General features: G+C 30.6%; 1 pseudogene; it reads right to left on the bottom strand.

Moving 5' to 3' along the window:
• Positions 1 to 15939: 15939 nt before the first annotated feature.
• Positions 15940 to 17090, bottom strand: LOC131612050 (5-methyltetrahydropteroyltriglutamate--homocysteine methyltransferase-like; annotated as a pseudogene).
• Positions 17091 to 17673: the final 583 nt, after the last annotated feature.

Here is a 17673-nt window from a genome sequence, read left to right as displayed (position 1 = left end):
TCATCGTGTGAGGCCGAATATATAGCAGGATCATATGTTGCATGCCAATAAATTTGGATAAGATATATACTGGAAGAGATCGAGGTCGAAGTGAAGAAACCTCTAGTGTTGTAGATCGACAACAAGTTAGCTATTAATCTTGCAAAGAATCAAGTTCTGCATGGAAGGAGTATTTATATGTAAAATTAACATTCTACTTCAATTTTGGTATAATATCCAACGGTGGTATCAAATCCAATCAGTCGGACCATGGGTCGCCCACCGTTATTATCAATGCACCAAGCCCAAAATAGTGCTGAGCGTGAGAGGGTGTGTTAGGAAAGATTCTAAAGTCCCACCTGGGTTGGAGATAGAGCATGGGCGAGTTTATATAGAATAACACCCCTCACCTTACAAGTCGATTTTGTAGGAATGAGTTAGACATAACTCTAATATTAAATATAAAATAACCCTAGCTATATCACATATCATCACATCAACTTTTAATTAGTCCATGACCATTAACTCATCTTTTTCCCATGCTTCTTTAACCCCACTTTATAAAGATTTCCTTCTGGGTTATAGAAGTACTCCATAATAAATAAATATATATCAATTTGATATTTATATATATATATATATATATATATATATATATATATATATATATATATATATATATATATATATATATATATATGAATGCTTTTATAGTTATAAAGTTAAGATTATAACAAAGAAAGGCGCACCTTTGATCCTCAATCTATTGAATTGAAGGAAAGAAAATAAAATAAATTAGAATCATCTAATTGTTACCTTATAAACCATATCAGACTTCATTCCACGTTCTTCTGCCACCCAGGTTGTCAGTAACCATTCACAACCAGGTGAAGTATTGTCATGGTAAGTACACATGACAATATTATGAGAGAGTCCTCTATTATATTTGATTTTTGACAATGTCTTATTTGTTTCTTCTGAAAAACTTTTGTGGTTTGAATGATTCATGTCTACACCATGCACACTTATACATGTTAGTCAAAAATGTATAATTAATTGAATATTAAAGAAAATGTGCAAGAAAAACACATCTAAATTTGCTAAAGTTGTAGTTAGTAAAAACTATGAACGGAGATTCAAATGTTTCGAAAAGTTTATATACAACTTACCCACAAGTTCTTCCTTTAATTTTTTTCTTCTGTTTTTTTGTTGGTGTGAGAGAATGGCGTTGGTAACAGGTGAATTTATATCCTCCAAAAATAAATATATAGGTGTGTAAGTGTGTGAGTTTATTTCCTGAGGGCGAAGAAATGAAGTTAGGTAAAGTATATTGCGTGCAAACCTCAATTTGTCGTTTGGTTTTAAAATAAAAGCTAAATTTCTCTTTATATGTATTTTTTCCAGTTTTTTTCTTGGCTTGTTCTAATTTGAATACAATTTTAGGTATATTAATAAATCATTATAAAATATATATATATATATATATATATATATATATATATATATATATATATATATATATATATATATATATATATATATATATATATATATATATATATATATTATTTTTTGAGTTTATGACACAATTCAACCAATTTATTCTATATTATAATATTAAATAATTATTCAAATATTGATTATTATTTTGTAAGAACATTAAATAGGTCAACACATTGAATATTTTTTCAACATAATATTTAACTTAATATAGAATACAGTTTAAATTAAAAAAAATTATTAATATTAAATTTTAAAACTAATTAAAAAAATTTCTTCAATTATCTAGAATCTCAATTAATTTATGTAATTAATTATTTTTAGAATATATCTTTAGGGGCCTCTACATCATCCTTTGAAGGGATGTGTAATGTTTTTCTCTGCTCGCGATTACTTGTACTGGTGTAGGCAGGTTCTAGTTGAGGGTGATTTGGTTTTTCAAGTTTAGTTTATTTTTTCTTTTTATTTCTTGCACTTTTGGTTTTAGTTTACATTACTTAAACCCTTTAATTTTTTCTCAATTAATATAGTTTTCCTTTTAAAAAAACTTGAATCAAGGAGAATTATAATTTTAACAGTTTTCCTTTAAAGATGGGAGAAGTGTGAATGTTAAAGATTTCTCATACAAATTTTTTACTTTTAATTTAAAATAATGGTCCAATATTTCCTTTGATATATAGTCTTAACCTTGTCTAAGTGGTGTTTGTTTTATGGGTTGTAAATTTATTATGTGGTCTTAAATATGAACTGTACTTGTGTTCTCCTAAATAACACTAAATAAACTAATCGTTAGTTGGTTCAGTAGTGATTGGCACTGAACTTTGTTACCGTTTGATTCAACGAAATTGTGGTAAGAGGGGGACTGAAACCACTTAATGTTAGAACTGACCCTCAACCGGATTATATCGGTGGTGAGAAACCAAAAAATATATAAATAACATTAAATATATTTCATAAATGTTTATTGGAAGCTAAATTACTCGCCAAATAAATAGAGGTGAATAATTTCCATATAATAATATTCTCAAAATAATATTTCCAAGATTGTAATTTTATTCCTTAAAACGAACACACCTTAAGAAATTTGCTTTGAGAAATATATAGTCTTATATTTTCTGAACTAATCATATAATTGACTTGAGAAGCATAATGGACATAAATACAACACTCATTAATGAACATCTCTAGTTCATTAACTATTAAAGAAGAGATTAGATATAAAATAACACTGACTATATCACATATCATCACATCAACTTTTATTTAGTCCATGAGCACCAACCCATCTTCCTCCCATGTTGCTTTAACCACACTCTTGCTTTTAAAAAGATTTCCTTCTAGATCAAAGAAGTACTACACAATTAGAATAAATATATCAAAAGAAAGAAGGACGCACCTTTGATCCTCAATCTATTGAATTGAAGGAAACAAAATATAATAAATTAAATGCATCTCATTGTTACCTTATAAATCCTGCCAGATGGAGTATTGTCATGGTAAGTACACAAGACAATATTATGAGACAGACCTCTATTATATTTGATTTTTGACAATGTTTTGTTTGTTTTTCTGAATTTTTTTTGTTGTTTAAATGATTCATATGTCTACACCATCCACACTTATACATGTTAGTGAAACATGTATAATTAATTGAATATTAAAAAAAATACACATAAGAAAACACATATAAATTTGTTAGAGTTGTAGTTAGTAAAAATTGTGAATGGAAATTCAAATGATTCAAAAAGTTTATATACAACTTACCCACAAGTTCTTCCTTTAATTTTTCTTCTTCTCTTATTTTGTTGTTGTGAGAGAATGACATTGGTAAGAGGTGAACTTATATTCTCAAAAATAAATATATAGGTATGTAGGTGTGTGAGTTTATTTTGTGAGGGCGAGAAAAAGAAGTAATGTAAAATATATTGCGTTAGATTTTAAAACCTCAATTTGCTGTTAGATTTTAAAATAAAAGCTTAATTTTTTTATATATGTATTCTTTTTCCAGTTTTTTTTCTTGGGGTGTTCTAATTGGAATATAATTTTAGATATATTAATAAACCATTTTAAGTTATCAAATCAATAGAACACTATTTTAAATATATATATATATATATATATATATATATATATATATATATATATATATATATATATATATATATATATATATATATATATATATATATATATATATATATATTCTGAGTTAGTTAGTGAGTGAATTCAACCAATTTACTCTATATTAAAACTTTAAATAATTACTCAAATAATGATTTTATATTTTTTAAGAATATTAAATAAGTCAACATATTAAATATTTTATGAACATAATATTTATCTTAGTATAGAATACAATTTAAATAATAAATATATTTACTCATATTAAATTTTAAAACTAATTTCAATTTTTTTTTAATTATCTAGAATCTCATTTAATTTAGGGTTAAATATGTTTTTGATCCCTTTAAAATTATCAAATTATGTCTGTTGTCCCGATTAAAAAAATAACATGTTTTGGTCCATACAAAATTATTATGTATCTAGTTTTAGTCCCTACTATTAAACCGGTGTATATTTTTGGATGATTATTTTACAGACATATTTAGATGGGTATTATTTTTTTTTTTTGCACGCATTTGCTTGTGCTAGTGTAGGCCGGTTCTAGGTGAGAATGATTTGGTTTTTCAAGCTTAGTTTGTTTTTTTTCTTTCTATTTCTCAATTAATATATTTTTCCTTAAAAAACATGTGCCTCAAGGACAATTATGACTTGAGAGTTTTACTTTGAAGGTGGGAAAAGTGTGAATGTTAAGTATTTCTTATACAAAATTCTTAATTTTAATTTAAAATAATTGTCTAATATTTTCTTGATGTATAGTTTTAACTTTGTCTAAGTGGCGTTTGTTTCATGGATTACAAATTTATTATGTGGTCTTAAATATGAACTATTCTTGTGTTCTCCTAAATAATATTAAATATATTTCATAAATGTTTATTGGAAGCTAAATTACTCGCCAAATAAATTGACGTGAATAATTTCCTTATAATGATATTTCCAAAAATAATATTTCCAAGACTGAAATGTTTTTTTTTTTGAAGCAAATAAAGTATATATTACTATCAAAAAACAGTTTAATACAAAGGGTGATTCTAGATCCAACCCATCAAACAACCTATAACATCAAAAGAGCCATATGTTTCCTAGTCTTTTTGTATTGCCAGCCCCTATATACAATATTATCTAAAATACTTTGTAAGATATCTCTATTTGTCGTCTGTTTAAAAACGATGGAATTTCTCCTTTGCCAAATCCCATAGATAGTCTCGGTGAATGCTAATTTGAGAAGGCAAGCTCTCCATCCTTTCCTAGTTACTTCACGAATTACCCACCTCAATTCATCCACCCAAGGGAGAGGTTGGTGTACTATACCAAGCCAAAGTAAAACCTGAATCCACACTGCAGCATTCTCATTGCAATCAAAAAACAGATGGGGAATAGTCTCCTCTATTACCCGGTAGATGCTGCACTCAGTGTCCATAATCATATTGAATCGATGGAGTCTATCTTTTTTAGCTAATTTACCATGGCATAGGAGCCAAGTAATGAACCGAGCCCCGGGCCTTGCCGCATTTCTCTGGAACAGTCACCTCCATTCCACAGTTGGGGACTCTTCAATCATATCATCATATAGCATATGCATGCTGAATTTTTGCTGGTGTAGATTGTTAGTCCAAATCTGGAGATAATGCTGAGTTACCCCCCTTAAATCTAAGATCCTCTTCATCACCCAAGAGCAATTCTGAGTAATCTTAGCTGCCATCACATCTTGCCCCTTCAAGTAGTACATATGGACCCATTTGACCCACATATTGTCAGACTTCATGCAAATATTCCACAAACATTTTAGCATTGTAATTTTGTTCCACAGTGTGAGGTTGATCACCCCTAATCCACCCTGTGCTTTGGGCTTGCAAATAGTTTTCCATGCAATTGGACTCTTCCTGCTTGCAGCAATATTACCTGTCCAAACAAAAGTTCTGCACATAGATTCTATTTTATTGATCACATATTGAGGCAAAGGTAGGCATTGTGTTATACCCCAAAATTTGCCCACTTCTTTTTTCAGGAAAGTTTCAATATGAAAATTAAGAGTCTCATATAAACATGGATTTTTTCAAAATATCCTGACATATGAAGAACTTGGTTTTCAGAATTTTTCTTACACAGTAACTTGGCTTACAGTGGAATTTATTCTTACGCAAACGCCAAATACTGTTCTTTACTTCACAAATACTATTTATTTATTTTACAGATAAATAGTACTAACACAGTTCATGCAGGGTTAAATCTTTTTGCAGGCGCAAAAGCAGGAAACTCACACTGTACTGGTAACAATTGTTTTTGTTTTCCCACTAACTTTTGTGCTATATTCCATTATTTTCAAAATCTTTTCAAATCTCTTTTTCAAAAATCAAATCTTAACTTGTGTGTTTTCTGCCAGTCAAATATTTCTATTTCTGTGCAGTAAACAATTTTCAGGTTATTATCGGTAATTTTGCCCGCATACCGTAAATATCAGTTATTTATTATGTTTCTGTTTTCTAACAAGTCATGTAAATAAATTTTCATGCTTCACACCAAACAAAAACAAAAATAACAACAAAAAAGAAAATTAACTTTGACAGTTGATTTTTCACTTTAACTGCTGCTTCAGTACACGAACAGTCAGTTGACAGCCAGACTGCAGACAGTACAATTCTCAGTGATTTGTACAATCAATCAAATCAATCATTCACAATTCAAATTTCCAAGATTTTTGTGTTAGAAGTCTTCTGAATATCACGCGATTAGCAGAAACTCAACACTGCACAAAAATCAGGTACGCTTAACTGCCTCCTATACAGACAGTCCCTAATCAGGGTTTTTCTTGTTTTAACAGGAGCAACAAGTTTTTGAGAGCTCAAATGGATTTCATATACATCCATACATCTCAAAGTACCATCATACAAATTTTCAAACTTCAATTCACTCAGACGCACCGTCAGCAGCTCAAACAGTCAACAGACGACCCGTTTGACCAAAAAAGTCAACTGACAGTCAAAAATGAAATTTTTTGTCAAAGTCCATATTTTGTCAAAGGATTCAACATTTGATCATTGGATGATCACAATTCATCAAGGAAAGATCAAAAATCAACAAAACCCTAAGATTCAAAATTAGGGTTTTTGCCTGAAAAGTCAACTCAACTTTGACTGATCATAACTCTCTCATCCTTCATCCAAAAAATGCCAACCAAAGCTCATTTTGAAGGAAATTCAATTATCTTTCAAATGCAATTGATCCCATGGTCATAGCATTCACCATTTGAAAAATATGGCCAAAGACATTACAGGTCATTTTCAAAGTCAACAAAAAGACACTTTTTTCAAATGGACACACAAGGAGAACCAAAAATCATTTTGATATGAGACCAAAGACATTGGTTAGAGGACTCTTTGAGGTTTCCAAAAAGTGCAAGATCTCCTTCATATGACAAAAATTGAAGGATTTACACCTTGTTGAAGTTGGCTAAATTTTGGGAAAACGCATGAAATCAACATTGCTCAAAAATGTTTTTTTTCCAAATGAGTCCAAGTTTTTATGGTCCAAACATCTTTGCCATGTTACTATGGGCCTCCCACGACCAAGACAAAGCCCACATCTTTATTGGCCATTTTTTTTTGCATAATTTTATCTTACTTTAAGATTAAAATTAAAAGGAAAATGCATGGATAATGGTTGCTTGGCCTCCAAGCATGACTCACCACCAAGAATCTTTGATTTTTCTGCAAGAATTGAAGAGCAAGGCAAGAGCATTGAAGGCAAGTCAAGACTTGGTCAAAAATTCAAGGTTTTTAATATTTTAAAAATCAAAATTTCAACAAAGCTCTTCAAAGCTTTTAGCTTAGTGTCCAAGCAGCCTTTGGCTTATAAATAGGCTAGGATACTTCCTCAATGTACAGACACACGAAATATAGCAAGAAGATAGCATAAACTCTCTTTATATTTCAAAAAATAATCAAAAAATTCAAAAATTCGTATTCAAATTTGCAGCTAGTTTCAATACAAACTAAGTCCTTAAATCATCTCCTGGTACTTGCTTGAGTAAGTCCAGATCAATAACCAAGTTCTTAGAGGCCTGAAACTCAAGTTCTCTCACTCTCCGACTTGGTAAATTTTCATTGAATTCAAACTCTCTATTCATCTGTTGTTATCATGTCTCACGGTTATGGTTGAGCTTGTAATGATCATTAGACCAGGTTTGAACCCTATCATGAGGGTGCTAACGTCCAGAACATAGGTTGCCATGATCAACCGTGTGTTCATATTTCTCTTCGAATCTCTTAATACAAGCATTTTTAGTCCAAACTAACCCCACCAACGGATTCCCAGACCTCGATTTAGGGGGGTAGGGTCTTCCTTTGGTGTTTAGCTAACGTATTTTTGCAGTTGGAGGAACCACCTCGCCGGAGAAGACGACCGGAATCACTGTTCCGGCAGTCAGCGAGTCTTAGGGCAAGGGTCAGCGCACGCGTGGCTCTTTCCAGCATTTCCATTGGCTAGTCAATAAGTCCATCGCTTGTGTGGCAAAATGATAAAACGTGATTGGTTGCCATTTAAAAATGTGGGTCCCAGCTTGACTTATATAAACTCTGGTGGATCACACGCGTACAGCTCACCCAAGCTTATCATGCTCTCCTCAATCTAATCCGTTGATCTCCACTAAAAACACATCCAATGATCATAACACGCATGCACACCATGGAGCCTCAGCTCCTCACCACACTGAATCAGTATCCTTTCTATTTTTAATTTTATTTTCTATTTTTATTTTAGTTTCTTTGATAAATTAATTAAAAATAGTTAAAAAATCCCAAAAAAAATTCACAAAAAATATTTTAAACTTCTAAAATAATATATTATTTCCTGAAATAAAAATATTTTATTTTTCTTCAAAATTTCAATATTTTACATAATTAATTAGTATGTATTTATATATTTGCTTATTAATTATTTTAATTAGTCAAAAAAAATCATAAAAAAAAAATTGTTCTTTGTGTTAAATACTGTTTATATATCATAAACTAATTTTGTACATATTTAGGATAATTTTATCATTAAGTTTTAATTATTTGTGTAATTATTTATATAATTATGTTTTAATTAACTTAAAAAATCCAAAAACAATTTCAAAAATTACAAAAAAAATTAGTTTTGTTCTAAAAATCAGTTAACAAACATTTTGTACATATTTTTAAACTTATTTGCTAGGTTTAATCATATTTCCATCTTTTCTTTCTTTTAAATTAATTAATAATGCATTAATTATATTTAAAATAAATCACAAAAATACAAAAACATGCCTTTTATTTATTACAATTTAAATTCCTAGATAAATGTATAGGATGTCAAATTCATGTAAATAGGCTAGTTTACATTTCCCGCACAATCGATGTAATAGCGTAGATTTACTTTCTGCACTTTACATTTCCGCATTTTAATTTCCAGCACCCATATAAACTGCGTGTATGTCAAAGATAAAACTGAACCGTCAGATCACTAACTTCAAAGATAAATACCTGAATTCAATCACAATCACATTTGCACCTCCTAGGGTAACCCCTTTTCACTCTTTTCAAAATCAAAGTTACATTTCTACTGTTTCGAGTACAAAATCGAACCTTTTGTTTATATCCGACGAATGGATAGATTTTTAAAGGGAACAAGGATAAAGACCTCCTAACTCAGGGTAGACCTCCTAGTTTGCTTGCTCAAAATCAAAACAAACAAAATTCTCATACACTGTTGTTTTTTTAAAACGAATTTTCCAAAAGACAATATTTTGTATACATCCAAACACGGATCATTACAAAATTAACGATCTTTTCAAAACATCTTTCGAAAGATAAACAAGCATTTGTATATATCCGCACAAGGATCATTACAAATTCTATTTGCAAAGGTATTTCAAAAACACAGGTAAAGCATTCCGAATCAATTGAAAAGTAAAGCAAATGAGCTAAGCAAACTAAAGAGCCCATGGATAACCATGGATACAAAGGGTGCTAACACCTTCCCTTTGTATAACCTACCCCCTTACCCAGAATCTCTCAAAGGTCTTTTTTCTGTTTCTTTTATAAACCTTTCCTTCATTGGATAAAATAAAAGGTCGGTGGCGACTCTGTAAACTTTTTCAAAAAGAGACGCGAAAGCGTCCGATCGACAAAAAAGAGTCAGTTCACGTATCCCACCCACGGGAGGGGTATGGCCCGAAAGGACGGTCCACACATTGCATCCAATATTGGGTGATGGCTATAAGCACACTTCTAACAAGTAACAGTCTGCTAGAGTAACTGAGCAGCTTTGCAGTCCAATGAGTGATTCTATGCATTATCTTGTCTATCAAAGGTAAATAATGATTGATACTTAACCTTTTACTAGTAATGGGCACTCCAAGATACTTCATAGGGAGCTGGCCTTCAGTAAAGCCGGTAAGTTGCACTATGCTCTCTTTCATCTCTACAGTCATGCCACCACAGAAGACATTACACTTACTAGGGCTCAAAATCATACCTGTGGAGTTAGAAAAGTCCTTGACAGCCTTGAGCATCCTTTGCACAGAGTTTGCATCCCCTCTACAGAAAAGCAAGATGTCATCTGCAAACGTCAGATTAGTTAACCCAATTTTCTCACACTTCGAATGAAACTTGAAGTCAGAGGTAGCTGCCAATTTCTTCAAGAGCCTATCAAAGTACTCCATCATTAAGACAAAGAGTAGGGGGAGATTGGTTCTCCTTGCCTTAGCCCTCTCCTAGCCTGCATGGCATCAGTGATATGACCATTAACATTAAACTCATAGGAGACATTCTGAACAACAGTCTTGATCCAATGTGTAAACAGTAGGGGCATTCCTAACTCTTGCAGAATGGAAACCAAAGCATTCCAGTCAACCATATCGTATGCTTTCTGCAGGTCCAGCTGAATCATACAGAAAGCATAGTGATATATATATATATATATATATATATATATATATATATATATATATATATATATATATATATATATATATATATATGAATGTTTTGATAGTTAAAAAGTTAAGATTAAAACAAAGAAGGATGCAGCTTTGATCCTTAATATATTGAATTGAAGGAAACAAAATAAAATAAATTAAACCTTATAAATCCTGCCAGACTTGATTCTAGTTCTTCTGCCACCCATGTTGTGAGTAACCCTTCATAGCCAGGTGAAGTATTGTCATGGTAAACACACAAGACAATATTATGAGACATTCCTCTATTATGTTAGATTTTTTACAATATCTTATTTGTTTCTTCTAAAAATCTTTCGTTGTTTGAATGATTCATGTCTACACCATGCACACTTATACATGTTAGTCAAACATGTATAATTAATTGAATATTAAAGAAAATATACATGAAAAATAATATATATATATATATATATATATATATATATATATTATTTACTGAGTTAGTGAGTGAATTCAACATATTTACTCTATATTGAAACTTTAAATAATTTTTCAAATAATGATTTTTTGTTTTTTAAGAATATTAAATAGGTCAACATATTGAATATTTTATGAACATAATATTTATCTTAGTATAGGATACAAATTAAATAATAAATATATTTATTCATATTAAATTTTAATACTAATTTCAAAAATTAATTTTTTTTTCAATTATCTAAAATCTCATTTAATTTATGTAACTAATTATTTAGAAGATATTTTTTGATATATAATAACTAGATTAATAAAAAAAAGAAGAAAAAGTACAAATTTCAGGGATCACTACGTCACCCTTTTAATAGATGGTTAGTGTTTCTTTTTGCACGCGGTTGCTTGTGCCCGTGTAGGCAAGTTCTAGGTGAAGGTGATTTAGTTTTTCAAGCTTAGTTTTTTTTTTTTCTATTTCTTGCACTTTTTATTTCAGTTTAGTTTTTTCTCAATTAATATATTTTTCCTTAAAAAAACGTGACTTAAGGACAATTAAAGAGTATTACTTTAAAGGTGGGAGAAGTGTGAATGTTAAAGATTTCTCATACAAATTTCTTAATTTTAATTTAAAATAATTGTCCAATATTTCCTTGAGATATAGTTTCATGCTTTGTTTTATTTTTTTTTTCTATTTCTTGCACTTTTTGTTTGAGTTTAGATTACTTAAAACCTTTTATTTTCTCTCAATAAATATATATTTTTCCTAAAAAAACGTGACTCAAGGACAATTAAAGAGTTTTACTTTGAAGGTGAGAGAAGTGTGAATGTTAAATATTTCTTATACAAATTTAACAATTTTAATTTAAAATAATTGTTCAATATTTCCGTGATATATAGTTTTAACCTTGTCTAAGTGGCGTTTGTTTCATGGATTGTAAATTTTTTCTCAAACATGTCGTCTTAAATATCAACTGTTCTTGTATTCTCCTAAATAACATTAAATATATTTCATAAATGTTAATTGGAAGCTAAATTACTCGGAAAACAAATTGACGTGAATAATTTCCATATAATAATATTCCCAAAAATAATATTTCCAAGATTGTAATTTTAACCATTGAAACAAACACGCCTTAAGTAATTTGATTTGGGAAATATAGTCTTATATTTTCTAGACTAGTCATATAATTGACTTGAGAAGCATAATGGACATAAATACACGGCTCATTAATGAACATTTGTGGTTCATTAGCTATTAAAGAAGGAATTAGATATAAAATAATACTAGCTATATCACATATCATCACATCAACTTTTATTTAGTCGATGAGCACCAACCCATCTTTCTCCCATTTTGCTTTAACCTCACTCTTGGTTTTATAAAGATTTCCTTCTGGATCATAGAAGTACTGCACAATCAATATAAATATATCAAATTTGATATTTATATATATAAACGAATGTTCTGATAGTTATAACGTTAATATTAAAACAAAGAAGGATGCACCTTTGATCCCCAATCTATTGAATTGAAGGAAACAAAATAAAATAAATCAAAAGCATGTAATTATTACCTTATAAACCCTGCCGGACTTCATTCTACGTTCTTCTGCAACCCATGCTGTGAGTAACCATTCATAACCAGGTGAAGTATTATCATGGTAAGTACACAAGATAGTATTATGAGACAGTCCTCTATTATGTTTGATTTTTGACAACGTCTTGTTAGTTTCTTCTGAAAAACTTTCGTTGTTTGAACTATTCATGTCTACACCATGCACACTTATACATGTTAGTCAAACATGTATAATTAATTGAATATTAAAGAAAATATGCATGAAAAAACACATATAAATTTGTTAGACTTGTAGTTAGTAAAAATTATTAATGGAGATTCAAGTGATTCAAAAAGTTAGATACAACTTACTCACAAGTTCTTTCTTCAATTTTTGTCTTCTCTTTTTTTTTGTTGTTGTGAGAGAATGACGTTGGTAAGAGGAGAATTTATATCCTAAAAAATAAATTTATAGGTGTGTGAGTTTATTTCGTGAGAGCGGGAAAAATGAGGTTACGTAAAGTATGTTGCGTGCAAACTTCAATTTGCCATTAAATTTTAAAACAAAAACTTAGTTTCTTTATATATGTATTTTTGGATATATTAATAAATCATTTTAAGTTATCAGATTATTATTATTATTATTATATATATATATATATATATATATATATATATATATATATATTATTTTCTGAGTTAGTGAATGAATTCAACCAATTTACTCTATATTCAAACTTTAAATAATTATTCAAATAATGATTTTTTATTTTTTAAGAATATTAAATAGGTCAACATATTGAATATTTTATGAACATAATATTTATCTTTGTATAGGATACAATTTGAATAATAAATAAATTTAGTAATATTAAATTTCAAATTTTCAAATTTTTTTTTTCAATTTTCTAGAATCTCATTTAATTTATGCAACTAATTATTTTTAGAATATGTTTTTTGATATAGAAAAATTAGATTAATCGAAAAAGGAAAAAAAGTACAAAATTTAGGGACTTCTACGTCACCCTTTGAAGAGATGTGTAATTTTTTTACTTTGCACGCGGTTGCTTGTGTTGGTGTAGGCAAGTTCTAGGTGAGGGTGATTTGATTTTCCCAACTTAGTTTGTTTTTTCTTTTTCCTATTTCTTGAACTTTTTATTTGAGTTTAGATTACTTAAAACCTTTTATTTTTTCTCAATTAATATATTTTTCCTTAAAAAAAACGTGAGTCAAGGAGAATTATAACTTAAGAATTTATCTTTGAAGGTGAGAGAAGTGTGAATGTTAAATATTTCAGTTACAAATTTATTAATTTTAATTAAATATAATTGTCCAATATTTCTTTGATATATAGTTTTAACCTTGTCTAAGTGTAGGGATGTCAATAGAACGGGGCGAGGGTGGGGAATACATTCTCATCTCAATCCGCGCCTTCGAATTTATTCTCCATCCCCGCTTCAGATCCCTGCTACGGGGGATTTGCTCCCCCTTTCCCGTCCCCGCGGATCCCCAAGGTTCATGCGGAGACCCCTAAACATGATTTTTTTATTTATTATTTTAAATCAAATTAATAGTATAAGCTTCAAAAACTAACCACAAAAAATTTAGAAATTATTCCTTTATGATAAATATATTGTTTTAACACTATTTAATCTATAATATTGAGTATCATGACCACCAAAATTTCAAAATAAAAAATTGAAATAATCATTTAGATCCCACTCTTTTAATAACAATACATATATATTTTAAATTTGTGTATAAGATTAATTATATGAAATGAAAAATAAACTTACATAATAATTTAAAATTATACATAAATTAAGGACATTATGCTATTTTAGGCGGGGCGGAGACTCCACGGGGCGTGGGATATTTACGACACCCCCGTCCACGAAGTGCCTTCGGGGAGACTTTGTTCCCTATCCCCGTCCCCGTGGGGAGAAAATTCCCCGTCTTTGGGGCCCAAACGGAGAATCTCCACGGGGATCCCCCTAAAGGAGGCAAGTTGACATCCCTACTTAAGTGAAGTTTGTTTCATGAATTGCAAATTTATTTTCATACATGTGGTCTTAAATATCAAATATTCTTGTGTTCTCGTAAATAACATTAAATATATTTCATAAATGTTTATTGGAAACTAAATTACTTGCCAAACAAATTGACGTGAATAACTTTCATATAGTAATATTCCCAAAAATAATATTTATAAAATTGTAATTTCAAACCTTTAAACGAACACAACTAAAAAAATTGATTTGAGCAATATAGTCTTAAATTTTCATGATTAGTCATATAATTGACTTGAGAAACATAATGGACATAAATACAAGACTCGTTCATGAACATCTCTTGATCATTAACTATTAAATAAGGACTTAGATAAATAAAACTAGCTATATCACATATCAGCAATTCAACTTTTATTTAATTAACGGGCATCAACCCATCTTACCCATCTTTCTCCCATGCTATTTTAACCTCACTCTTGCTTTTATAAAGATTTCCTTCTATGTCATAGAAGTACTGCACAATTAATATAAATATATCAATTTATATATATATATATATATATATATATATATATATATATATATTCAATCTATTGACTCGAAGGAAACAAAATAAAATAAATTTGAAGCATGCAATTGTTACCTTATAAACCCTGTCATACTTCATTTTACGTTCTTCTGTCACCCATGTTCTGAGTAACCATTTGTAGCAAGATGAAGTCTTGTCATGGTAAGTGCACAAGACAATATTATGAGAGAGTCCTCAATTATGTTTGATTTTTGACAATGTTTTGTTTGTTGCTTTTGAAAAACTTTCGTTGTTTGAATGATTCATGTCTACACCGTGCACCCTTATACATGTTAGTCAAACATGTATAATTAATTGAACATTAAAGAAAATATGCACAAACAAACACATTTAAATTTGTTAGAGTTGTAGTTAGTAAAAATTAAGAATGAATATTTATATGATTAAAAAAGTTTATAAATTATAAGGAAGGCATACAACTTATCGCAAGTTCTTCCTTTAATTTATTTCTTTTTTTTTTTTTGTTGTAGTGTGAAAATGTTGTTGGTAAGAGGTGAATTTATATTTAAAAAATAATTGTATAGGTACATAGGTGTGTGAGTTTATTTTGTGAGGGCGGAAAAAATGAGGTTAAGTAAAGTATTTTGCGTGGAAAACTCAATGTTAGGATTTATAAATCCTTAATTTCTTTATATATATGTAATTTTTTTCCAATTTTTCTTCTTGAAATGTTCTAATTCAGTAATTTGAATACACCTTCTTGCTCTGTTAGTGTAGCAAGTTCTTTGACAGCAGGTTGACTCATTGTTTAGTCGAATACATACTTATAAATTCTATTACTTTACAACTTGGCTTAGGACATGAAGGAAGAAATTTGCATTATTGCATTGAGAAATTTCATGATAAAGACACTCAACATCAATTGCATTATATAATAGAGGCAATGCCATACAAAAATTACAAAATATTTTGAAAAACAAAAAAGAAAAAGTTGTGGTATGGTGTGGTGTGAGGGAAGGATCCCTTGCTTAAAAGAGCATACTCAACACCAAAATATTCAACTCACATTATTGCAAAAAACAAAAAAAAAAACAAGCACATCCATTGTGTGATTACACAGATTCTACTTTTTAACACCATTTACTTGCCACTTGCAAGCTGGTTGCGGATGAGTTTTGTGGCCGCAACCATGTTTGTGAGGGCAGGATTAACCTCGGTGTACTTGCGAGTCTTGAGACCACAATCAGGATTGACCCACAAAATGTTGGTCTCGAGCACAGCAAGAAGCATCTTGTTCATCCTATCAGCAATTTCTTCGGTTGGTGGTATTCTTGGGGAGTGAATATCGTAAACTCTAGGGCCGATTCCAGCTCCATACTTAACTCCATCGCGGAACACCCTTAGGAGCTTTTTCGTCAGAACGAGAATTCTCAATGGTGATCACATCAGCATCCATGTCACTGATTGAGTGGATGATATCATTGAAGTGAGAGTAGCACGTGTGTGTGTGGATCTGAGTAGTATCCTGCACACCAACATTGGTGATCCTGAAGGAGTGGACAACCCAGTCCAAGTATTGAGCTTGTGCCGCTTTCCTCAATGGTAGCCCTTCTCTCAAGGCAGCCTCGTCAATTTGGATAACATTGATACCGGCTTTTTCATGGTCTTCGACTCCATCCTTGATAGCTAAAGCAATCTGATAGCAAGTCTCGGATCTGTAGAACATTGAATACGCTACAACTTTAACAATAAAGTATAAATTGATTAATTTATAGAATTTTTCACACCATGTTAAGATGAATCTGAATTTATACCTAGGCTGGTCATTTCGAACAAAGGACCGGTTGAGAATGGTGACGGGACCGGTAAGCATTCCCTTCATTGGACGCTTGGTCATGCTCTGAGCAGTAGATGACTAGAAGACAGTCATTGGTTTTGGTCGGCTCACGTCACCGTAGATGATTGGGGGCTTCACGCAGCGAGATCCATAAGATTGCACCCAACCATTAATACCGAAGGAAAAGCCTGACAATTGCTCACCAAAGTACTCAACCATATCATTTCTCTGCAATGAAAGGAAACAAACAATTAATCGGGGATCGATATCATTATAATGAAGTGCGGAAAATCTAGAAAAAGTATGAGGTGAATATAAAGTATCAATTCTTCATAGATGAGAACTAACTTCAGGCTCTCCATGTACAAGGACGTCAATATTGAGCTGTTCTTGGAGTTCAACGACTTTACGAATTTCCTCTTTAATTTCTTTAACATACTCTTCCTCTGAGATCCTGTAAAAGAAAAACATGATTAGAGTCAATAAAAACACGGAAAATGGTAAAGAAAGTCGAGCCAAGCTATCAGCTACGAGCATATCTTACTTGTTAGCCTTGTATTCACGTCACACCCTTCTCAACTCAGGGGTCTGAGGGAAGGATCCAATGGTAGTGGTTGGAAGGACAGGAAGGTTGAGCTTCTTTTGTTGTGCGTCGAGTCTGGTGCTGACGTTTGTGGCACAACGATGGTCAGAACCCTTCAATGCAGCAGCCTGCGAGGGAAATAAAGGATGTCATAACTAGCACTAAAA

Source organism: Vicia villosa, linkage group LG6 (assembly GCF_029867415.1).
Source record: "Vicia villosa cultivar HV-30 ecotype Madison, WI linkage group LG6, Vvil1.0, whole genome shotgun sequence".
In the NCBI taxonomy this organism is placed as follows: domain Eukaryota; kingdom Viridiplantae; phylum Streptophyta; class Magnoliopsida; order Fabales; family Fabaceae; genus Vicia; species Vicia villosa.
The sequence above is the reverse complement of the archived record's forward strand: the minus strand, read 5'-3'. Positions and strand labels throughout refer to the sequence as shown.